We start from the raw sequence: 26375 nt of genomic DNA on the forward strand, positions 1-26375 counted from the left end.
ATCCGAAGCCCTCTGACCTACTTGGGTGGGCATTTTGCTTCTGATTTCTGCAGCGCGCACAATTGTCTCTGCCTTGTTTTCTTCTGGCGAGCATCAAACACCTTCCTCTGAAAAGGGTGTGTGTCGCCAACCCCCCCACCCCACCCCGACACCAACCCATCCACTGATGTAAAACAGAGCATCTGATGGGCACCGTGTTCAGAAGAAATCGTCGAAAAAAACCCGCACGAGAGCGAAAATGGGATTATTTAATTTGTATATCTTTTTTCTTGCGATGGGACCTCCAAAAATAGAACGGGTTAAAGAGAAAAAAAGGCAGGGCGGTATTTTTGAGGCGCTCTAAATTGAACAACAGTAGGGGGTGGTCGATTGGGCGGGGTTGTATTTTTTTTCCCCCAAAAAACCCCACCTTTTTGAATTCATTTATAACAAAAATGTGCCCACTTTTGTTGGAGGCTTAGAAAAAAAAGGCACATGCCTTCACAAGACTGTGTCGGCACCGTGCAGCTGTAACTAGATATTGCCGTGGTAAATTAACCCGCATCCCAGGAGGTTTTTGCGGTAATGCAATGCCGTTTTGTGCTTTGTTTTATTATTCTGTATTTCTGTTCTGCACGTGTTTCTCCATTGAACTCTCACGTCCAGTTTCAATAATTTTCTCATCTCCGCGGCTCTGGTGCGTGATCACACACGAGGAGTGTAGGATGGACGATGGCTCTCACCCCATCCACCCGAGAGAAATTGCACGCGTTCCTTTTTTTGGACGCGAATTTATTCATTTATTAGCCCCTTTTGTTAACGGTTACTCTATAGCGTTCATGGCCTGAAACCCATTTATTTATACACGTAGGGAGATTTTCTTGACATGTTTATTGTAAATATTATACTTTTGATCACGGCATATATAAATCATTGCATGCAATATTGTATGTTTTAGACAATATCCATCCTATACAAAATATTTTCCTGTGCCTCAGCCATGGTATTGCTGTTGAATAAGAAAACGTTAAAGTGATTTCCTGCCGATTTGCAGTGACCGCTCATCTCCTGTTTGCAACGCTTATCCAGTGATGGAAATTCCACGTTCCTATGTTGTGCGTGGGTCTTTCCCGCATGGCAACCACTCCTGTCTTGCACATGAAGTTCGACTGAAATCAGTTGCACTGATTCTTTTGATCAACCTCGGAGGGATGATGGGCCGAGCCATCCCCTAACCAGGATTTAAACTCGCAACCTTCTCATTGTGAAATGTTCGCTCTACCAATGAGCCACCTCATGTTGAAGATTTTCTTATTATTTAGAAATCGTTGTCAGGCTATATCCTATATAACAGCTCTGATAGAGCTTTCAAATTAGAAGGTCTTCTGTTAGCAGTAGCACGACCAAGGCATTACAGGGGTGTACAATTTTCCTGTTTACGTGGCTGGCGATATTCCATTTGGCCTTAGCTGGCTTGGCATCTTGAAGGAGCTCGCATCTCACGTTCAAGTGCAAATGACATTGCGTGTATAGTGAATGCGTACAGGTTCTAGGGCTGGGGACACAGTTCGGCGTTTACTCGGTAAAGCAACGGGAAGAGAAAACGAATACAATGTGTCTGTTCTTTTTTTAAAGAACAATACTGCACAGAGTCAAATCCTGAAGATGTTTGCAGATGGAGACTTTTCTCAGACCAACGTGTGTCTTCTACTTTATTTTTTATTTTAAAAACAAACGTGCTCCTATTTCTAGATTAGAAGTTACCGTGACTGCAAGGATCCAAACAAAATAAAATAAATGTAGTTGTTTCATTTTTATTTCATTTTGTTTTCACCTACGTGACTTTACCGAAAAAAACAAAGAGAATGTGCTCCTATTTGTTTGCTCCGATGACAATATTAATTAAGCAGCTATTCAGACTTAATTTTGTCCAATTAAGAGTGTTGGCTGCATGACAAGGGATCTATGGTTCCAATTAGCATTTGAACTACGGTTAAAGCACTTTTGGTCCCCATGTATTTTGAAATGACAGGAAAGGGCTTGAAATAATAATAATAATAATGATAATTTTTTACGCGCACAATGTTCACTTACCCGATGGCAGCGACCCGGAGGCGCGGAGAACAGCTCAGAGTTACGTTGAGTTAAAGTCAGACGCAAAAATGTGCTCAATTTTGACTTAAAACTTTCGTGACTGCAGGAATTCATATTCTTGGTTCTCTCGGTAAAGTCAGGTCGGTAAAGTCACGTCCATCTACGTAACTTTACCGAAACAACCACGATTACAAAAATGTGTTGCTTGAGAAGGCAATTATAGGTAGGCAAAGAATCAGCGATGCGAATACGGAGGGAGGTGGTGGCGTTCCAGGTGGTGGAGGGGCCGACAACAGGGAAACGACGCGTGGCGATCGTGGTCCTGCCTCCTGCGCAGGGCTGCGGGCAGTTCTGGCGGGGGTTTGGGTGCGGGGCGTCATCAGGGAGGTCCGAGGGGCACGGAGGGCAACCGGTCCTATGGGCGGTGTGAACAGAGTCAGGCGACTTTGAAGGTGATTCTGATGGGGATTGGGAGCCAGTGGAGGGCCCGGAGAGCGGAGTCATAGGCCAGACGCGGGTGGTGGGAGATGAGACGTTGGAGTTGTTTTAGGTTTACTTCTTGTGAAGCCTAAACTCCCGATTTGCCAAAATGTTGGATTTACAGTGCCCGAGCGGCATTGGATGGTAAACCCCAAAAAATGTACCCTACAGCACGAAAGCCATTTTGGGGGAGGGGGGGGGGCACAGGCTGTGGCATTGATACCATGCAGGAGACATTTCGAATGAAAACAAGTTACGGTGACAAAACTGACTTCATCAATACGCATCGTGCAACTGATTTTCTTTTATTACTTGCAGCGCATTAATTCGACGCGTGGGCATGTAATCTCCCTCTATTGATTAGACGCGTGGGCACGTGATCTGGCTCTATTGTTGCATTGGTAACCTTGGGCAGGCGTGTGGGGCTTTGGGGGGGGGGGGGGTGCAGAGGGGGTTACAGGAACCAGTGATTGGTGATCCGCCAAAGCAAAAATTTGTCAACCACTGCCCTGTAAGCTTCGTGGCTGCTGCTGCTTCTGACGTTTGTATGGTGAAGTCCATTCGCATCGTACGTAACCCACGAGGAGTCCTGTGAAAGTTGAGAGAAACCGTGGCCAAGGTGTCTCGTGCACCGTCGTACAATGCGCGCGACACATAATTGAACGGCGTGTTCGCTCTCACCAAGTCGCCCTGGTCGCCGTGGCGAGCCGCTTAACAGCCCCGAACACATGATAATTGTTACTCTTAGTTCTTTCGGTAAAGTCACGTAGGAAAAAACTGAAATAAAAATTAATAAAAATAAAACAATAAAAATCACGATGTTTCGGAGGCAACACAAGCTTCCGTCTTCAGGTGACAGTTTGCCTCCGAAACGTCGTGATTTTTATTGTTTTATTTTTATTAATTTTAATTTCATTTTCTACCTACATGGTGACTTTACCGAAAGAACTAAGAGTATGAATCTTTGCAGTCACGAAAGCTTCAAATCTAGAATACATGATAATTGGTTTTTTACCCTTCTTTCTGGCAACAAAACTGACACCTTTTTTACAAGGAGTCATGTTTGCATAGACCACAATACCTGCAGTCATAATGCAAACAAAAAAACACAACCCTGATAATGTGCACTGTCCTTGAAGTTGATTGGTCCACACCCGAGACAGCTTTCCTTAGAGCCTAGTCTCACATGAGTTGGACCAGATGACGCCAAAAGGCGCACAACTCAAAGACAATGCACCATCAGAGTATGAGAGCTCGGGGTAAGCATTTACACCATTGGAACCTCATTTGCCAGTAAAAATATGATCATTGGGTTTAACCCTTCTATCTGGCAACAAAACTGACACCTTTTTACAAGGAGTCATGTTTGCATAGACCACAATACCTGCAGTCATAATGCAAACAAAAAAAAATAACTCTGATAATGTATGCACTGTCCTGAACACATTTAAACACTCGCGAGGCACGCCAGGGTTGTGCTCGATCAGACCGGGGGAATTCGTTACCTGTTCGGCTGTGCGCTTGGCAAAGATAGACTCAAGATTTACAGCTTTCGTGACTGCAGGGATTCATCTTCTTGGTTCTTTCGGTAAAGTCACGTAGAATGGAAATAATAAAATAATAAAAATAAAACATAATAAAATAATAATTCTCACGACGTTTCGGCCACAACGCAAGCAGCCGTGCTCAGGTGGTTGCGTTGTGGCCGAAACGTCGTGAGAATTATTTTATTATGTAAAATTTTTATTATTTTATTACTTCCATTCTACGTGACTTTACCGAAAGAACCAAGAAGATAGACTCAAGAACCCAACCCCAAAAGGCTTTTCTCGCGCGCAGCTCGAGTTCGCAGGGACCGATTGCTGGACTGACTTTTGATTTGCGGGACATCACCTCTGTGGGAAATTGTCATCGGACGAGTGCTGATGAGTCTCTGGACGATTGCAGCAACTCTGTTCAGAAATTAGTCGCTACGGTGATTTTTTTTCTCTCTTAAACAACACGGCAATAAGAGCAGCCAGTGAGTCTGTTTTCTTTGCCATCCGAGAAAAGTCTCACTGGGTCTCAACATTAATTCTAGATTGGAAGTTTTCGTGACTGCAGGGTCCATACTCTTTGCTTTTTTCGGTAAAGTCACGTAGGTAGAAAATAGTGATTTAATTTATTTTTCATTTTATTTTTTACCTACGTGACTTTACCGAAAAATCCAAAGAGTATGGGTCTCAACACTTTCTTTCAAGATCACCCTGTAGTAGCGCAACGAGGGTGGGGGGGGGGCAGGGGGTGCCTTGCCCCCACCTCTTCCCCTGGTGTCCGAAGCTACGAGTCTGGGCCCCCCTCGACAATCACCGTGAAATGTGTGTTCAACAACAGTGTAAACTAACAAAAACGCACTTAAAACACGGTTTAATGATTTTTTTTTAATTAAAATGCTTTCATTTACTTTACATGTTTTGTTTTTATTTAATTAGAGCAGGAGCGTTTGGCTTCGACACATTGCGCAAAAATCTAATATTGGGGGGCCCCACCTGATCTATTGTCGCACCCCCTGAGCTGATAATGAAGTTACACCACTGGCCCCTTGTTTGCGAAGTTCGGGCCGTACCTTACTTTAGAGAAAATCGTATACAAAGGTAAAGGTGCAGCCCTGCAGTAACTTGTCCCTGCTCCTGCTAGCAGAAGGACCTCCACTAGCATGAGCTCGAAAGGGCGCACCTGCAGGGTGATTTGGTCTCTTCTTCCATGCGGGCCATACATCTTGAACGACGTGGGGGTACCCACCGATCGACTCACTTGGATGTATCTGTTTTATGGGTCTAATTTATGTGCAGGGGCTAACCAAAGCGGCTGTAGAAAAGTGAACATTTGTGGGAAGAATGATTAAACTCCTCCAAAGATCAGCTGCCTTCTTCTTGTAATGCATCATGCTCTATGTCCCATGTTACTTCTGAAGGCTGAACTTGGTGCAATTCATCAACCCCACGTGCTAGGTTTGCTGGGTTCCAAACACGTCTCACCACACTCGACCAGTGCGGCATAGCAGTGATGTGTTCCTGACCTTTTGATTCATCCGAGAAATGTGATCATCTGGCCTGTATACGACATGTTGGAAGATTCTAAATGTTTTTGGTTTGTTTCGGGTTTATACGAAGCTATTACATTACAGGAAATGGCGTGAATTATATGACATCACTGCCGTGATTTTCCTGCCAAAAAGTGGCGTCGCAAGGCATTGGGTGGCACACAAAGACACGTGATAGTCACTTAATAAATATAATTTAAACGTCTTTTTAAAGTGCAAAAAGACGATCTGAAATTGTCTTTGAGTTCCAAAGGACTTGAATCCGAATAAAACAAAAATCGAAATTGATCTCTGCAGTTTAACAGAAAGGGTGCTTGTCAATAAACGTTTGGCATTTTTACCAGCTTGCTTGATGCGATGCTGGAGGGACAGATATGAAGTGTCATGTTGTCTTCATGTTACATATTGTGTAGTGCACACCTAGAGATGAGTAGGAGGCGGAACACTTGGTCGCTCCATCACAGAGGCTGATAACAACAACAACAACAGCAGAGAAACAAGGAATGACCCTGCAATCCATAAACTAAAGCTATTACAACATTTTTTTTATTTTACCAGGTAAGGCCCACTGAGCTATTAGCTTCTTTTTCAGAAGCGACCTGGCCACAAATGATAGCTCAACGAAGTGGCTTATCATCACGTGCAAATTTATGGCAGCCAAATAATATAAACGCGTGTTTATAAATTCTGTCTTGATATGTGACCGGGATCTATGACTGAGACCCCAAGCTCGGTAGTAATTTCAGGATCACTGTTCTGCGTTCACTCCTCTGCCAGAGGATGCAAATCCACCTTGTCAAACCACCCCCGATATGTCGACACGACCTCGGAAAGCGAAAGCACGCCTCAATCATGAAAACCAATTTGAGAGACAATTCACATACCCAGGTGGCGTGTTTTTTTTTTAGGCGACACCACACGGGCAATCGTAAAGGTGAAATGGAGGCTCCCGTTTGTTCCAGAAAAAAAAAGAACAACTGCGGTGATTTGAATCGCTCGCCAAATTGTAATGGACAAAACAATAACGTGGCGTGTTCCATTGTCCTTTGTTGAAGCGGACTAAGAATCCTATTACGGCGGTGAGTCGTCGCCCATCAGAATGGCAACAAAAAAAAACAGAAGTCGCGTGCAATTCATCCCTTGCTCGGCTATTACCGGAACAATGAAATGAAAGGGCACGCGACATCGGCGTTCATCTTTCACAAACACATTGTTCCGCGACCGCTGAGATTTTTTCGAATGAGTAATGAGCGTGGGTGCGCGCGCGGAGTTTTAGCTCTGGCGCGCCGACGAACATGCCACAATTTATTTTGTCTCCCATTGAGACGCGGAGAACGACAGCCGAAGCCTAGGCTAAGTTGTAACACTTAAAATTTCACCTCTTGACAGGCAGTAGCTGTCGCGAGGACGTGGGCAGCTTACGGCTAAACTTTGGAGAAAGCCTCGCACGGGGGATGGGGGGGGGGTCTCGGAAGGCATCTGGAGTCGTTAACAAAAAACAGATCGGGGAGGCGCTGCTGTGTATTTATTTACTCTGCTTGTAGAAAATATGGAGCCTCCCAAAAGGCAACGTGGTGAGAATACCGCATCCTTCTGCGGCTGGTTTTAAATGCCCGGCAGCACTTGGTTGCATCGTCCCTCAACTGGAATTCTGTTAATCTCGCTTCCGCGCGCTGTTGTTTGTCAGGGCGTGCGTTTTTTGGGCGCAAAAACGCTTTCCGCTTGCACTTTTTTTTTCGCGAGGGTGGCCGTGGTTCGGTTACGCCAAGGGGCGGCGTGCGGTAGTGCCCGTGGCGTGTCCCGTGGCGTGCCACTGATTAGCCCGGCAGATTTTTTTTTGATGTCAAAGTCAAAATTTTCCATTTTGGACAAAAAAATAAAAAAACAACCCCGCGTGGATGGTGAGCACGCGCCCGCACAAAGCGCAGGGCGACCGTGGCTTCGGAAAGTTTGGCGCCTTTCGCTCTTGCCGTGTTGATACGGCAGGAATCTACTCCGAAGCGAAGCCCCACGACACAATAGAGAAGTTGGGGGGGGAGGGGGGGGTGAGATTTTGTGTTGTTTCCTTATTCTTGGCAGATACATGGCTGCGTTTGTATTTTTGGAGAGGAGAGGAATTGCAAGGGAATATTAGGGAGGTCTATTTTTGCTACTACAAGACATTTTTAAATAAACACATGACAATAGCGATTTCACTGAACTCGTGAGATGAAATTAGCTATATTCGTGATTAAGCAAACTTTATTTAAGCTTAATTTAATTTATTGCGTGCTGGTGGTTTGGTTTCTGTAGGTTGTGAAACTTTTTATTTTAGGATATGATCTCACTTTTCACTCTGATACAAACAGCATCTGGATACAGACGCATAATATTATATTAGACGTATAAAATACACGATGACACGGGTGTCTCTTGAGGCTGCAGAGATCACATTTTTCACATAGTGAAGAGAAGCGGAAAAGAACCCTCATATTACGCAATAAAAATATTGTATCAAACATCAGTGAAGTGCAAAAAAAAAAACACGTTTTCTCTGCAAAAATGATAGTTTCAACAACCACATTGAATTCACATCCAGTTGAGTGTTCCTTACACGGACGCAGCGGTGGTATCAACTGCCTGGTGGTGACGGGGGGGGGGGTTGGTGCGCAGATTCTGTTGGGGGTGCGGGTGGCTGCCTGGTGAGACCACAAGCATCTCGCGGGGGAAGGGGGAGAGGGTTGTGGCGTGCGCGTGTGTTCAGTTCAAAGACGAACTTTGCGAAAGCGTCTCCGGGTGTCAGACATTTGTGGACTACTGCCCGGTTCCAGGGCCGGAGGAGTTGCACGAGGCCTGCGGTGGAGGCTTTTCGCGGTTGTGCCGTCTGGGTTCTGTGATGTTTAGATTGTTTTGGGTTGTACACGCTTGCTGTGTGGTTTTTTCAGAGGCGGATCTAGAAACTTCACGAAGGGGGGACGGGGGGGATAGTGGTGGCAGTGGAGGGGGGGGTGCAGAGGGCGAGGTGGTCTTAATATGTCAAGATTTTTAAAATAGGGTCCAACAATATTATATGTTTTAAAACTGTAATGGTTAATTTTAATAAAATACCGCTGTTCAGGGTTGCAAGTGGGGGCTGGGGGCTGGGGGCAGGGGGGGGGGGGCGGGGGGGTGATCGCCCCCATCGTTGAATCTGACCGCCACTGAATTCTGCATGAGGCGTCTTCAGCAGATGACGTAATCAACAAGTGAAGCGAAACGTCGGACATCTTGCCAAACAATGCACCGCACAACCCGAACGAAAATGCATCTGAGGTATATGCACGGCTTGTGGAGCAGTGGGTGCCTCCTTCTTCATGCTTCCCTACCCCCCCCCCCCCCCAATTATATTCCAAATGTGCTATTGGCATCTTGTCACAAAGTGAAGAAATTTCCATTCCACGGTGCATCAGCCCGTGTCAGAAGGCGCTCGGAAGATAACGTCACACGGCCGTCTCTGAAGTCGCCCAGCATTAGCCACACCAGGAGAAACACGTTTTTTTTTACGCCCGGAAAAACTCCTCCACTGCATGCCAATAAAATCAAAATGCGCACGTGTTCCGAGCTGAAATTAACCAAATTAAGTGACAAAAAAAAAGAATATGTTACGGGAGTTTTTTTTTTTTGGTGTAGCCACTGATGACTGGGCCGAGGGCCATCGGACTCGCCGCACTTGAGAACCGATGGTTTGATCGCAGATGGCGGGAGCTCTAATTGGAAGCCAGCGTCTCAGCGGCACTGGCTAGGCCCTCTGACCTCCCGAGCCACGCGGACCCACCTCTCGCTCACGGGGGTCTCTGCACAGAACCACTGAAGAACGGTAGGAGCGGCGGGGGTGTACATCTCGGTGTCGCAGATCCATTTTGGCAGCTTCAGCTGGAGGCCACTACCCCCCTCCCCGCCCCCCACCCAAGTCGACTGCGGTTTGCTGGAGGCAAACAAAGCCTCTGAATTGAGGTGCTACTTCGGGTTTTACACCCCAAGGGCAACCAGTGGGAGTTCAGAAAAGCACTGTGGAGCTGCGAATCCTCGAGTCTAGTTTCGTGCAGACGGAGAACTTCAAAGTGTGGTGAGCAGCAAATTAAAGTCGGACATCGTTTGGGGATGATGCTGCTGCTGCTGCTGCATTGGCGGTAGTGGCCAAAACACAACAATGATAATTCTAGATTTGAAGCTTTCGTGGCTGCAAGGATTCATACTCTTAGGTTTTTTCGGTAAAGTCACGTAGGTAAAAAATAAAATTAAAATTAATGAAAGTAATAATAGAAATAAAATGATGAAGAAAAAAAAATCACGACGTTTCCGAGGCAACACAAGACTCCGTTATCAGGTGGGACCGTCACAGCTAGATTTACTGTATGAAGTGACGGTCCCACCTGATGACGGAGACTTGTGTTGCCTCCGAAACGTCGTGATTTTTTATTTTTTTATCATTTTATTTCTATTATTACTTTTATTAATTTTAATTTCATTTTTTACCTACATGGTGACTTTACCGAAAAAACCTAAGAGTACAACAATGATAAACTCAACATACATTAATCGATAACACCGCGTGGAATCAAAGGGATACACATTTAAGTAGGCGACATTTCGGGCACTTTGACCGAGCGGCGAGTGAATGCACCATGGGGGCTTGATTTAAAAATAACATGTTGGGAATGGTTTCGGAAGAACAAACTTTGATTGGAATAGTTGGTACTGAGCAATTGGCAGTGATAATGGTACACACTGGGGGAGGACTGGCCAGTGTTATGAATGATGGTTACACGGTATACCGTTTTTAAAATCATGTAAGGGCTAGGTGAAGCCAGGAGAGGCACCAAGACAAAGTTCTGTTGGACTTTGTGACGGTATTTGATGGGTTCCATCGATGTTGCTTCCTGAGAGGAACTGCGCACCTAAATGCATGTTGCACGTGTGTTGAACTTCGTTCGCCAACCGTGATAATCGGAGGCGTGGGGGAAAAAGAACAACAAAATCCCAATGCAGGCTCCCCCATGTTGCAGGCAGCCTGTACTGCCATCATCATCATTGTGTATACATATCTCGTATGGAGGCGCCAGAAAAGAGGTAATTGAGATAATTAATTGAGATAATTAGGAAGTTATTGCAGGCAAAATACATTGTTTAAAAACGTGGCAGTGCAGTCAGTCTGCTTTTATTTAATCGGCGGATTAAATTAACCCACTGGGACACGTGAAACAACATTGTCTGCTTGCAAGAGAGGCTTAGGTTACAACAATGTAGATGATCTACACAAGACATGTGCTTTAACTTCATTGAAAATATAAAATGTGTGCAGGACTGCTTTCTATCTGATCCACTTAATTCATACACTATCTGAAAATGAACTATTTATTCTAATATTGATCAATTGTTGGATGTATTAATGGTATTTCTGGGTAAGCTTGTATACAATTGGGAATTAAGAAATTGTTTATTCGGCTCCTTGAAAGCCCTGGACTATCGCTCCACCATCCGCAGGCCACTCTCCTCGCCTTTCCTCGTTACTAAAGTCAACAACTACTTGCATTTATATTGAGCCTACAACTTAACAAACCCTTGATTGCACTGCCCCCAGTTGCATTCAACTAGACACCCTAAAAAATGTGGGCCACCAGGATAACCCTTGGGGTGGCAACCGCGCCCCTCAGCAATCCCGAGTGGCAAATTTTCCACTGATAACCAAATGACTTTATTAGTGCTGGCACCGGTAAATGGAATTATTTAGGTATTTATTGTGATAGCATTCTTACTTCAGAAGAAGTCTTTCCAGTGCATCTTCTTGGATAACATTATCGGCACAATATATTTTGAACCGCCGCCTTTTTTCGTGTTTATTTTAGTTCGTTTGAAATGCTATTAAATTTGTAACGTGTGCTTTTTTTCTTCTCCAAAGTATGAAATCGTGTACAAACCAAAGGTGGATTTTCTCCCTCCCGATTTAAATGATTCAAGTTTCAATGCAACGCTAAGTGCCACTGCTGTGAAAATGAACGGAAAAGACAGCTGGGTCGAGTACCTTTCAAGGCACCACCCCCCCCGCACCTCCCTTCGTTTAAAAACTCGACCATTCGTGGCTTTGTCAGGAGACCCGAGTCGTGATGGTTTTACATTCGGAGCGGATCGCCCTGTCCGCCTCTCTCGGCGTTCAGGTCGACGCGTGGCTTGTTGGGCGCTGGCAGATGATCGACTTTGCTGTGGCCCGGAGAGCAACGCTGGAGATCCTGGTTGTGAAACGAGGATGGGAATGTAACGCCACGCGTTTCCACTGCGAGCCGACTCATTTTTTGCACGCGTTACCGCAGCAGTTTTGGCGAATGTCAGTGATTCGAGGTGTGTGTATTTGTATTTGGTGGTAGCGCTTTCGTACAAACGAAGACGTGTGTGTGTGTGTGCTAGAGAGAGAGAGAGAGCCGCAGCCGTGTGCCGGTTGTCGAAATCCCAGCACAAAAGCCATTCGTTCGTGTGGCAGTCGTAGCTCGCACGAGAAAAAAAATATCTCCCCCCCACCACCACCACCCCCAGTAGAAATGTGCCGGGTGTGCTCGCCGCCAGATGATACGGCGGTAATATCGTGGAATGAAGGGGCACAACGGGCGCGCGCGCGCGCGCGCGTGTACGGACCCTGCGCTCGTGGGCGGGACGCCGTAATATATCACAGCGACCAAGGCTTGATGGCTTGTTTGGAATGAGGGTCAGGGGACCTCAAAAGTCTGAACCCCCTTTGCGGCTGACTTACCTTTTGGGCCGGCCATGTGTATGTGGTCGGAATGGAATGACAACATTTTACCAAATGTATCACCCAGCCCTGGTGCAGGAATGCATTCGGTGGAAACAGTCCTGTCTCACGAACAGCGAGCGTTGTGTGCGTGTGTGTGCGCGTGTGCGTGTGTGTGCGTGTGTGTGTGCGCGTGTGCGTGCGTGCGTGTGTGTGTGTGTGTGTGCGTGCGTGTGCGTGCGTGCGTGTGTGTGCGTGCGTGCGTCTGCGTGCGTGTGTGTGCGTGCGTGTGCGTGCGTGCGTGCGTGTGCGTGCGTGCGTGTGTGTGCGTGTGTGTGTGCGTGTGCGTGCGTGTGCGTGCGTGCGTGCGTGTGCGTGCGTGCGTGTGTGTACGTGTGCGTGCGTGCGTGTTCGTGCGTGCGTGTGTGTACGTGTGTGTGCGTGCGTGTGTGTGCGTGCGTGCGCACGGATGGCCGAATGTATGCGTTGGACATTAGGGAGCGATGGTGCAGTGGTTAGCTAACTTAGAACTATTCAAGCGATGACCGCAGTTCATTTCTGGGCCACGAATGACATCAGTGGAAAGTGGCATTTGATCCTCTTCTAGGACTGCAAGGTAGACTCAGCCTAAAATGAGTAACCGGTGCTATGTGTTCATGTCAAAATGGGAAGGCAAATGCGTCTGGGTGTAAGGCTGGCCACATTATCCCCTCATGCCGTGTTTGTTTTAATGCATGCTCACTAACAGCACTTGCACCAACGGAATGCATGCCTAATTAGACATTGTTGGATGTCAGCCCATAATTTATGTGTATGGTTTGTTTGAAGATTAACTGACATTTTATTTCCCAACCTGCTCCTTGTCCCCCTCTTTAAGTCATCATTTTTGATCCTGGCCCTCATCCAACAACCGCTCTAGGTCTGCACACTCTGATGTGTTTTCCAGTTCTGTCCAGCGAACAGATATCTTGAGAATGAAAACCATTGTTGCCAATGTGCCTAAGAAGTGTTGCATCGGCGTTACACTGTTTTACCTTTTGTGACGTTTGAAACAGAAACGTTGACATGAAGAAGACCAAGGAGCAGATGAACATTTACCAAAAGCTAAAAAGTGCAGAAGGAAGTGTGAGGGACGTGCATGATTGGTGTTACACTGAGACAGAAAGATAAACAAAAGCATTAGAAATCATCGACACAATTATATTGACTTTTGAGAAAAAAAGGAACCATTGCCAGAAATTACGATGGCTGGTGGCTGAGACTAATGACAGTGTGACAGCCAAATGAGACGAAATGCCCAAGAAGGAATCCACCACGGAGATGGAGCAATGGGATTGGCGTGCAGAGCGTGTCCAAGGGGCGAGATGGATCTTTGCATTACAAAGCTCATCAGGGATGTCCGACGGCTTGTTGACTTAGATCAAGGCTGCTGAAAATTGCAATTCATGGTAAATTCATTGTAATATTGAATGCTATTAAGGCACTTTAAAAAAATGTATGTAATAACAAAGACAGAAATCCGTCTTATGGCCGAACCAGACTTTTGGGGCAAGTGCTGTTAGCGAGCACGTCCTGAAGGCCGGCACGGTACACGACGGGGTGGGTGGCCAGCACCACTCCCATTGTCTCCCCAGAATTGATGCTTATGCAATGAACCTGGTACATATTTATGGCTGAGTAGACGTGGAGGAGGCCCAGGACCGGTTCAAATATTCTTCACTCTCGAACACGCCAGGTTCATAGTGCAGTTCGCTAACCACTGCGCCATCGCTCCCCGCCATATATATATACACGCACGCACACACACACGTTTTAAAATAATGGTTTTTAATTAAAATTCGGCAAGAACGCATTATGATGACATAACCCAAGGGAGAGAGCTCCAGAAAGCAGTCATTGGTCATTCACCACCGGCACATCCAAAGCGTTTGCCGTTACCTCCCCCCCTCCTTCCCGTCTCCAACCTACCCCAGCCCCCATATTCCATATGCCAGGAAAATTTAAGCGCGTGTAATAATTTATCGCTTTTGATTGAAAAAAGGAAAACATCCGTCACAAGAGGGCAACTCGGAAGTTATTCGTAACGGACATTGTGTTTTTAATCTCACATCTTTTTTTTGTGCTCGACGCTTTCCCGAGCTGTGACCGGACCTCGCAGCGCGGCCGTGGCCGAAGGCACTGCCAGGCAGAGGTCGCAACCGGGTACCCGATACCCGTACCCTACCCGATACCCGGCTACCCGTACCCGGCCGGGTACGTGTACCCGTTTGCGACCCTGGTGCGGCCGGATACGGGTACGGGTAGACCGTGAGTCACTGGTGAGTAACCGTTTGTCACTCATTTCCCAACGTCTTGTCCCTTCTCACAATTCACGTTCCTAGAATAAACCCACCCGCGCCTGCAACATGGCTTCATCCCAGAGGTCGCAATCGGTTACCCGTTTGCGACCCTGGTGCGGCCGGGTACGGGTACGGGTAGGCCGTGAGTCATTGGTGAGTAACCGTTTGTCACTCATTTCCCAACGTCTTGTCTCTTCTCACAATTCAAGTTCCTAGAATCAACCCATCCGCGCCTGCAACATGGCTTCATCCCAGAGGTCGCAATCAGGTACCCGATACCCGTACCCTACCCGTACCCGGCCGGGTACGGGTACCCGTTTGCGACCCTGGTGCGGCCGGGTACGGGTTACGGGTAAGGAATCAAAACCCGTTTGCGACCTCTGCTGCCAGGGCCCCTTCACCAGAGGCGACCGGCGGCGCTTTTAAGAATTCCCCCCCCCCACCAAAACAGTCCTCGCGCGCTGAAGTTAATGATGGATGGTGGCAAAAAAAGGGCTGGGTGACCCATTTCAAGGTGAACTGCGATTCACATCTGCAGCAACGTGTGGTGTGCGCGCGCGTGCGTCGCGCGTGTGTGCGCGCACATCTCATCAGCACACGCATGCCTGCGCGAGCACGTTTTCACGTGCATGAGCACGAGTGTGCACACGTGTTCCTGCTTGTGTGTGCGTGTCCGCGCATTTGTGTGTGGGCATGGTGCACGTGTGTGTGTGTACACACACACGCAAAGACAAAGATGGCCCGTATAGCTTTAACGGGCTGGTGGAGTAAGTGCTGTTAGCGAGCACCTATGAAGGTCGGCACGACACACGAGGAGGTGGGTGGCCAGCACCACGCCCGGCCGCCTTTGTATCCCTAGTAGCAAAGTTAACACACCGCACGAGGTACGCATTTGGGGCTGAGTCGACCTAGGGGAAGCCCAGGACCGGTTGAGATAATCGTCACTGGTGTTGGCTGTGAGCGGGAATCGAACCCTGCTCGCCAGGTTCGTAACCAAGCGCCCTAACCACTGCACCACCGCTCCCCATACACACGTGCGCTCATACACACGTGTGAGTCCGTGTGTTGCATGCGTGCCGGCATACAGAGCGCGTCTCTTGCCTACAAACAGATTGTTTCCCTTCCACTGCGCGTGAAATGACTGCGCTGTTTTTCTTTGCTACCGCTCGCTCGCGGCTGTTTTAAACACCGACACTCTGTCTACCTGACATATGGCATGACGGCAATGTGGCGGCTGTGTTTGTCAAAACCGAGGGGCCCCCTTTGCGCTGGGTGCTCAGCCAGGGCTCACTGAATATATCTGCCTCTGGATTTAGGGAGGCATTGCCCGCGCCGCAATGTCGTTTTTAAATCGAGACAAATCAAGCGGGGATGTTCGGCGCGACGTACGATGCGTTCTGAGAGGAGACACCAAATGTATTACTGGTCATACTTTTTTTAAAACTTGCACCAACATTTTCGCAAGCAAGTTTTGACGCTCGTTTCACGTGTGCACGGATGTGTGGGTAGCCGTGGCGGAGCGGTTCGCGTGGCGTGCTACAAACTTCTGCTCACGGCCAACACCCAGTGACGATTATCTGAACCGGCGATGGGCCTCCCCGAGGTCGACTCAGCCTCAAATGAGTACCTGGTGCGGTGTGTAAACATCGCTACTGGGGAGACAAAGGCGGTCGGACGTGGCGCTGGCCTCGCTCCTCCTCGTGTACCGTTCCGGCCTTCATAGGTGCTCGCTAACATTCCTTGTCCCAATAGCCTCTTAAAGGCTATACGGGGGATCTTTGTTCTTGTACATGGACGACCCCCTGCCAGTAAACGGGCAATGTTTGGGTGAACGTTCGCATGTAATTGGAACCGTTGAAGCAACGTTGGCCCAACTTTTCATGTTCACTAGGCCTTTGTCAGTCCACTGCTAGATGAGGGTTTCCCTACGCCTCTGTTTGGTCCTGGCGATGATTTGACCAAACACCACCATAGCGGCCACTCCCAGCTGGTAGAGACAGGGAGAATATAAATGTGGGAGCACAGAGGATGGAACAATACGCAATCTATATCGGCAAATGTTCATTGTGGTCGATTATATTATCTATGGTAGTTGGGGCCCTCGTGTTGTCATAATTGAGCCATGAAAATGCATTGTATTAAATGATGTGATTTGTAGAGCGAATGAAAAAACACATATTAGTCGTATAAATTATTGGAATAATTGTCCTTCATTCGGAAGACAATTTGTATTTGATGGGCGCGACATTAATTGAGCTGCAAATGTGTTTATGAGGCTTACTTTACTCTCCGCGTGCTGCGTGTGCGTTTAAAGTGCAACACACATTTTTTTTTTAAAACACAGGCAGGAAGAAGTTAGAGAGAATTACTTGCTAAATTAATAACCACGATTCCCTGAAATGTCCCTCTTTGCCCCTGTTGTCTGCTTAAGCTTATTATCTTTTTTGTATCGGGCGGCACAATCAAACTGCCCTGGAGAGGCCGGCAATTAGACCGGTGGCCTCTCTCTCTCTCGGTCGGTCCCAACGCAGGAAATGGCGGCAGCGTGTGGCGGTTTTGCAAACAAAGGTACATCTGTTAGCCATTTTCCAAGCATGTGTCAGCTTCGCGGCAAAATCCAATCGCCCTGAGAGAGAGGAGAGAGAGAGAGGAGAGAGAGAGAGAGGAGAGAGAGGCAGGGCCCACCTTCAAAACGGGACTTGAAAAGACGCAGGTGCAAGGGGGTAAAAAAGAAAATGAAAGTTGTTTTGCTCTGGGTACGTTTATTTAATTAGGTTGGCAACGTGTTTCTTAATAGGTTCATAATTGTGGGCAATATATTTTTTGCGCGAATTTTCAACAGCTCCTTGTCCATCAATGCTAAACCTGTCCGAGGCGGTCGAGCAAATGATTCGTTGAAGGGATTTTAATTCTGTTTTGAAAATGTTATTTGGCGGTGGAGGGGGAGTGATTTTGAATTTGTACACGTGCTTTGCTTTAAGCGCGTTTCATTGAAAACGTGTCATTTTAGATTATGCTCATGAAAGACTTCTACAGATTATTTTGTTCCCCGTGAGGTGCTGTACTGCAGGCTAATACATATATAGGCTGCGTTTATCTAACGGTATGAAGGTACAGCCTTCAGATTACTTGCTCAAGCTACTGCTGGTGCAAGGTGGTTCACTAGAGGGAGTTTGATACAGCCCCTCTTGGGGTGGATATTATTAGCCGACATATACACCACGCTGGCAAGACGTCTTGGGGAGAGATGGCAGAACCCAGGTTTGACCCCACCAGATGGGATCTGCCGATCGACTAATTGTGGTGTACTCATTGATACTACTGGGTGGATGGGAGGCAGGGTACTTTTTAGAAACCTGCACCATTGTTCCAACTGTCATGCCAGGAGGTCGTATTGAACCCGGTGACCTCTGGACTGCAGGTCCAGTGTGCTAACCGTTACACCATGGCAGGATCCTGAATTCTTAGTTCTGTTTCGTATTTACCACGGCGAGACGGTGCTACACAGATAAAGGAAAAAGCAAGTGCTCTCATGGCTTGCAGCACAGGAGTCGTGGGATAATTTCATCATGCCCACTGTAAGGTTTTAAGAAGGATATTTTTTCAGCCATGAAATATATTGTCCACGTATTATAGCAGCTATGTAAACCGACGGAAAGCCAAAGAAATTGCTACTCAATAACTCGATTTACAGCTTTTCACCCAAGCCTTAAAATTGCCACGAATAGCAGTAAAGAAAGAAAACGGTGAAAATTGGCGATTTTTTTTGTCCCGTGGCTAATATAATCCTTCCCTTTGCACACGATTTGAGATGATATGGTGAATTATACGGCTATCTCGCAGATACGTCGAAGGTGAACTGTCATTTGCCAGTGAAAGGCTGCTTTATGGCCGGCAGTCATCTGCTTGCACGCTGCTCCTTAGCGAGGCACAGTTTGGCTGCCAAAAATGGGGCTCTGCGGAATGAATGAAGCCGGGCTGGCAAAGGTCACGAATTGCAGAATTCATCACGTTGGACCACACGAGTAGATGTTTAAAATCGCTTGCCTCCAAAATTGCCATCAAAACCCCATAACCACGGCAGCACCCTTTGTTGCATTGTAAACTAGTGCAAGCGTTGAAAAGATCTATTAATTTTTTTCCGAAGCGAAAATGTTGGGGAGCCATCAATAGTTGGAGAGTTTATCTGTTCAAGTACAAACATGGCAATGGATTTCCCTTAGGATGAGGATTCATTTTCGCTGCAAAACATAGAATGACGTAGAGAGGTTAACACGTGTGAGGCTTTCGCGACCAATATTATTCATAGTCAACGTTTTTGGGTTTAGATCGCGTTATTTATAAATGTGTCGTAACCCTCCACCACCCGAGAACGGGAGACACAGCAGAGCCCTCACCATTCTGGCGAATTGCCCGATGATGCTGGATGCAATTACCAGCGAAACGTCGTGCTCAAATTGTAAATGTTGTGGTTTCACGCTTCAACACACCGGTGGGCTAAAGCAGTGAACTATTTGTCTTTTGTCAACGTGACACTTTTTTACTGATTGGCCGTGTCGGGTGGTGGAGGGTTACGACACATTTATAAATAACGCGATCTAAACCCAAAAACGTTGATTATGAATAATAACGTAGAGAACTGATTGTGTGGGCATGGAACTCCTCAGTTCTTTTTAACTTGCGCAATCTTCCAATTTCAATCCTCTTGCCACCATGCTGAGCGCACGGTGACACTGAAATGTGTTTCTAGTGGCTGGCGCATGCAACAAAAAACCACCCAAAATTACCTTGCCAAACGTATTCAAATGTTATCCTTGGCTGCCGCGGCTGGTTTGCGTGCGAGGGTGCTTGCAAAAAGAGGCTTTGGCACGGGATGCCGCGGTAGGTTGAGCAGACGTTGGCCAAGGGGGGCGCAGTGGTCGTGGTGACGGGGCATGGTGAGCCAACGCGGCACAAGCGAGGTGCCCCAAGTCGCTCGAGGGTGTTGCCAGGCGAAGGTCACGAAATCGTGAACAAAAAATAGGGGGTGCCCCAAATGTGTTGTATCGGCTCGCATTCAGATGCTGAATAATCATAAGTTCATAATTCGCATGACGGTACAATAACTTTAATTGTTCACAGGTGTTCATTATCGTCATCATCATTAGCCATGATCAATCCACTGCTGGATGAACGCCTCCCCAAGCCACCACCACCACCACCTCTCACAATCTTGGCACCTGCACATTTAACTGATTTCATCCCTCCGTCTCCCCCGTAGGAGCGGAAGCTTAATTATTTCACACGACTGTATCATATCATTTACATAATTTTGTTCAGCGTGTAATGTATGTAAGTCACGTGATGTACCAAAATTAATTGCTGCTCAAGGCACCCCCCCACCCTCCGGCACCGTGGGCTGGCACCATCAGCGGTCACGAGCGTTGGGGCTTTGGCGGCCGTTGTAAGCGCTGACTCTCCTCCCTCCCAGCGCTACTGTGGACATCGGGAACGCCACGTTCCTCTGCTGCAGCCACCAGCCACGGCACCGTGGGGCCACAGCGGCGGCCGTGTAGTCGGGAGTGACCTTGGCTGGTAGGGGGGCGGGCGGGGGGGGGATCCTTTTTAGCGGGGAACAAAAAAACGAAAAAAATATTCGCGGGACTTGAATGGAAAACTAATCAGCAATGTAACTTCATACCCTGAGTAATTTACAGTCCGCGGGTAGGCATCCTTCCATAAGTCAACTAGAGACGGTGCTAGGACCTAATTGAGTCCATGCCGCTGCCTATAATTTTGCCCAGGCACGAAATTCACTAAAAAACATCTGTTTGGAGTGGGAGTTTGTAAAAAAAAAAAGGGGGAGCGAGCGAGAGAAGACTGTTTTGTCTCGTGGGGCTATTCGGCTAGGCATAAGTAGTTTTACAGGGTGTGTTTCTTACCGCGTTATTTATTTATTTATCCCATCTCACGCTCGCGCACTCTTTTAAAATAGTTTTTTTTTTTCCATTTTTACACGCACACGTACAAAGGTGCCTGCACGTGTCCACATTGGGAGAAACGGGAAAGGGGAGGACGGGAAGGTGGAAAGGGAAGGACGGGGGGGGGGTGGGCAGTGGGGTGTGGGGGGGGGGCAAAGGGGTGAGCGTTCCATGTGAAAATTGAACCATTCCACAAGCGTCTTCGGAGCTTGTTTCGCTCCATGGCAAATTCGACTGTCGTCTCCGCCTCGCCACTGGAGAGTACCCCAGTGCACAGATGTGCAGGCCGAAAAGCGAGTTATATCGACTACAAATTACGTCTTTTTTGTTTTGCTATAGTAACGATTGAAATAAATATCTGACGCGTACGGTGCAATGTATTTGCATTTGCGTAAATAAATATGCACGTGCCCCATTTTATAAAAAAAAAAAGTTTTTTATAGCATGTGCGTATATAGCGCGGCTTTAATTTTACGTCAGCGTGGTCATTTATCGAGAAAAGCCTCGCTGAGCCTCAAGAGTTCACTTCGGGAGGGTCCTGCTTGCATTGGGATGCCTTTGGCCAATTTCCATCAAAGGGTATTTTGCTTGTGAGCAGGGAACTGATGGTACTCAGAGAAAACCGCCACTCATGTAGCGGGAGATCACTCAAAGGGTTCCACACCAGATCGGTTCACAACCCATTCTGGTGTACCAGCCATCACCTCTCCACCCCCGAGTCTCAGTGGATTTGGGAGTTTCAGATATAAATAATTAATGCTCATCTTGGAAACGTCCATGAAGGGAGGTGTTTTTTTTTGGGTTAGAGTGCGTGAATATAAATGTGTCGTTGAACCCGCCACCACACCGCACATCCAATTAGCAAGGTTTGCCACGTAAACAAAGCGTGCCAATTCGTTACTAGTTCAGCACACCGACGTGTTGGAGAGTAAACCCACAACATTTACAATTCGAGTACGACGTTTCGCTGGTAATTACAACCAGCATCATCAGGCGACAGCCATAGTTGTAGAGAAATCCTCCTCTTAATTTTGGAGCTTTCGTGACTGCAGGAGTTATTCACTCATTGACATGCTAATTTTTTCTCTGCCCCCTCCCTCTCTCCGCCCCCGCCCCCTCTCTATATTTAAGGCCTCGTCATAGAGACGACCTCTCTCTTTGTGCCGATACGTGTTCTCTCTCTGTGTATCTTTGTGATATCTGTCTGCTTATATGTCTATCTATAGTTTTCTGGTTAGATTTTTGTTGCTATTTCTTTTATACCTGATGATGATTGCTTGTGTTGCAATCGAAACGTCGTATTATGCTATTATTTACTTTATTATTTTATCTTTATACGTGACTTTACCGAAAGAACCAAAGAATAAATCCTCCTCTTGTTTCGGTCTTAACAAAAAAAAACCTCTTGTGGCTGGTATTGATCGCGACTGCCTACGTGTTCAACTGTGAAACTTCCATTGGGGAAATGCTTAGCACACTGGACTTGCGATTGAGATGCCGCTGGATTGATTTGATCCGCTGGCATGGTATCTCATTAAATCGCCCCACCTCGATCCACCCAGCAGGAAACCTTGATGTTCCAGGGTGTTTTTGGCAGGGTTTACATGTACTCTTTGCTTTTTTCGGTAAGGTCACGTAGGTAAAAAATATTTAAATATATAAATGAAAAAACAACTAAATTATATCACGACGTTTCGGAAGCAACACAAGCATCCGTCATCAGGTATGACTGCTCCAGCTACAGTAAAAATTTTTTTTTATATATTTTACCTACGTGACTTTACCGAAAAAAACAAAGAGTATGCATCTTTGCAGTGTGTGAAGAGAGGGCCACATTGCTCTCGAGACTGCGTCTCTGCAGAGCTCCATCTTGTGGAGGCTCTTCTGACAGCAGTGTGTCATAAGTGAGCAATTGCCGAGCTGCGCCTGTACCACATCGTGTGCACTTTTAAATCTCGATTGAAAGCTCATTTCTTTAGAATTGCTTTTTGCGTTTAGTTCGTCCTTCCCACGCACCTCCGATTATCATAGTTGCCTACGTAAGGTGCAAATGAAGTTCTACATACGTACTTGATAATAACATGCATGTTATTCGCCGACCCTTGCCCTCTAAAGTGCCGGATGACATGCGCTACCACACTCGGGTGCTGTTGCAGAATAGCACCTTGCTTTGATCCCCTATCGTAAAAACGGTGGAGTGTCGGGGAATCTGAAGGAATGGGGCAGTGAAATAAAAATGTTCCTTACTGCAGCTGGTTGGACAGCTGCTTAGCCAACGGAGTGAGTGTCCTGACATGTATGATTACATTTGAGGCCAATCATTTGAACCGATGTGAGTACTTCTGGAAAGTATTTGCACAAAACTGTGCAAGATAATTACATTTGATTGTATGAATGTACGTTGTCAAATATGTAGACTATTTTAATTTGCACAACCAAGACTATGAGGTTCACGTTGCCTATAAATGATCTCATTGCTATGTCTCTACGATCCAGGGATTGCATCTTAAGTGCAAAGGAATATCCGTAAGGAAGGATCGTTATTGCAAAATATGTTTTTTCATTGTTTTGATTCATTATAATGGATATTTTTTACGCAAAATGCCAGGAAAGTGTCTTCCTTCACTTTGTGCATTTTTACATTCTTTTATAGAGTCGTGTTATTGAAAATACATGAGGAAATCGAAGACAGGACGAAGCTTAATTATATTTTGGTAGAGACATTGTAATTTGGAGAGCTTTTCTGATATTTACACGCCGATAACATTTGGATTAATAGAGCATCAATATGTGGCTGCATTTCTATTTCATTGCACAACATAGTTGTATTATTTTTTTGTTTTCCTAGGAAAGCCTCGCTGAGTGTCATAACTCTTTCAAGAGGATCCTGCCAAGTTTTGTTTTGCGATTGTTGGCAATGGTTGTTTTGTACAATTCCGAGATGAGTAATTTACGGGCGATTTTTTTAATTTTTATTATTTTGAGTCGGGACCATGCATATTGAGATAATTTGAAAAAAGAGGATATTTTCTTAAGTGGAAAATCACTGGCAGCTATGTGTAAGCATCGTTGACAAATCAAAACAACAGGAGGCTTTCTTCACACATGGCCTGTTTAAAGTAAAAAGGCCTCTTCTTCCCGGCAAATGCAGTGCTCCGTGGAAGAGGCTCATCTGATAAATACTACGCGTAATCTTGTTTACGTTTCCTCAAATGGTTCCGCTTTCCATAATCATTTCGAAACGAGGGTTGCCTTTTTTTCCACTCCTCTCTGTTCTACTTTGTAACTGCGCCGTATAAAATGAAACATAGAAAATAAAGCCTGCTATTTCTCAGCACGTGGTCCGCATTTCCAAAGTTTCGCAATATTCGTGGTAAATAACGCAACCAAAATGTTGTAGTACCCTCGAAGAGTATTTAAGATAGATCAATGTGAGAGGAGCTGTATCAATTAGCAATTGCAAGTAAATAACTCTTGACTACATTTCCCATTTAAGTGCAGAAAAAATTGATCCATTGAATGTGTTCGCAATATTTTTTTATTTATTTTGGATCATTGTATTGAAATAGCTCATCACTGGGACGTAATTTCAGATGGGTCTGTTTCGGTCAGCAAACTGGACAAAATACTTTCATATTCCGGCACACCACATTCAGTAGACCTCTCACTATGGCTATGGCTATTCGTCGTGTGCCACCTATCCCAGTCGAGCAATGATCTGGAAAATGTTCAGTGATAAATGATCCCGTCTTCTTCATTATCCTCATCATCACAAACCATGCATGTATTTTTCACGACACTGAAAAGTGGCTAACTACAACACCCATTGTCGCAACTTGTTTCTCTGTTCGCAAGGAGTCGGGTGGTCGAGGTCTTGTAGCGAGCACAGAGCGAGGGGAGGAGGAGGGACGTCCAAACATCAGGTGGACATTGACGACTCTGGTGATGTTCCCAACAGCAGAGCACTATGTGCTGGCATCACAACCGGACGCACACATTTGAACATTGCGTTAAGTTGTTATGGGCGAAAAAAAAATCCACGATTTATTTGCGTGGTTTATACCCCTTGGAATAGTGAGCAATCTCATCCGTTTCTAAATGGAGATGAAATTGAATAAATAAATTCCATGTTTTTCTAGCCCTAAATGTGTGTTTTTTTTTAAATACTAAAAGCGCAAATAACCACCCCTACTATTATAGATTGGTCGCAAGTACATAACAAATCAACATTAAAATTTAATTAAGTGTGCATTTTTTAAATAATTATTTAAAAATAATGACAAAGTTTTTTTAAAAGTACTATTACTACGAATTAATTTACTGTACAGCCACAATGCTTATTACTTTTCTGTCTGGTTCCTTTTGAAAGCATTATAAACATGCCAGAATTAATGGAACAACTGTAGGCTACCTCCAATTTAATAACCTTTGCTCTTGGCACAACTGAGATGTCACTAATTTCAAACAATTTGTGGTATTATTATTTAAATCTCCATTGCCTTTAAGTCCTCCTAGGAATTGGCAGTGTGACTCAAGCACATACCTTACAGACTCACCTGAGAGTTCATGTTAGATTCATAACTCAATAAAGTAAACATTTTACATTGCATTTTGGAATTACATGCTGCAATGTATATTAATTAAACGTAAGTAATGTCACTAAATACGTACCTTACATTGAAGTGCAGACTCAAAGCTTATATAATATGGAATAACACTAACATATATTTATAAATGTGACAACCATTTTATAATTAAAATGTGGAATATTTTCCCCCCTCCACATTTATGCACGGTGTAGCTTGACGGCAATTAGAATTTTTTTTTTAAGCAAAGAAAAATAAACTATACGAAAGCATTACATTATAAAGGCATTCGCTAATGTTTCGGTTTCATCGTTTTTTTTTCTGCTCTCGCGTGCAGGAACGTTTGGAGCTGCCAGCTTGTTTGTTCAACTGCTGCAGTAAAAAAAACACGTGGCCAAGTTGCAGATACGCGCCGTAACGCGTGAAAACGCTGGGGGGGGGCGTTCCTGTGACCATCTCGGCCTCACCACAGTGTTTTGATTCTCATACCAGTCGATCGGACTCCCAGTTGCCAAACGCTCAACTCCCCCCCCCTCACCCCTCCCCATCGCCGATTGCGCAATCGTCCCCGCAGCGGTCCCTCCGAATTAGCATCGAGGCCAAGCCAAGATGTGCAGATGGGACTCCACATTTGTTGGCCGCGCTGTGTTTATAATTAGATATGCGGAGCTGCACTTTGCACGTTTTCACCAAGGCCGGGCGAGCGAAAGCTGGTCTCCAAACGAACATGCGTTGAACGCTCAGCAGCAATGCGACACTGAAATTAGGGGGCTGTGTGTTTGGCCGTCTTGGGGAACCGTTTGAAGCTTTTGTTCCTCGTGGCAAAATGTAAAAAATAGGGTTCCGTTTTTAACCGCTTTCCCCCATAAATGCGGTCTCTGAGCGCGAGAAAGTTTTTTTTTTTAAAATGAAAGCTGACAGAAATATGATTTCTTCCTGGAATATATGTGCGAGGAGCGTTTCGACCAAAAAAAAAAGACGGCTCCATTCTCAATGTGTGGTGACGATGGATAAGAGTTGGTCAGCGCACAGTCGATCAGGGATGAGAGAGGGGCGGTTGGCACACTGCACAATCAACGAGGGAATCCTGGCAACCAGAGTTGAATATCCGGCTAA

The 26375-nt window shown here is 46.0% G+C and overlaps 1 long non-coding RNA gene across 1 annotated transcript in view; it reads left to right on the plus strand.

Moving 5' to 3' along the window:
- The window catches only part of LOC144934127 (uncharacterized), a 65164-nt gene extending 39048 nt beyond the window's left edge, over positions 1–26116 (plus strand). Inside the window, exons 2-3 of the long non-coding RNA XR_013637135.1 lie at positions 24529–24615; positions 25597–26116. This is a non-coding gene — a long non-coding RNA (uncharacterized LOC144934127). The remainder of the gene's footprint in view (positions 1–24528; positions 24616–25596) is intronic.
- The last annotated feature ends 259 nt before the right edge of the window (positions 26117–26375 follow it).

Source organism: Lampetra fluviatilis, chromosome 9, assembly GCF_964198595.1.
Source record: "Lampetra fluviatilis chromosome 9, kcLamFluv1.1, whole genome shotgun sequence".
In the NCBI taxonomy this organism is placed as follows: domain Eukaryota; kingdom Metazoa; phylum Chordata; class Hyperoartia; order Petromyzontiformes; family Petromyzontidae; genus Lampetra; species Lampetra fluviatilis.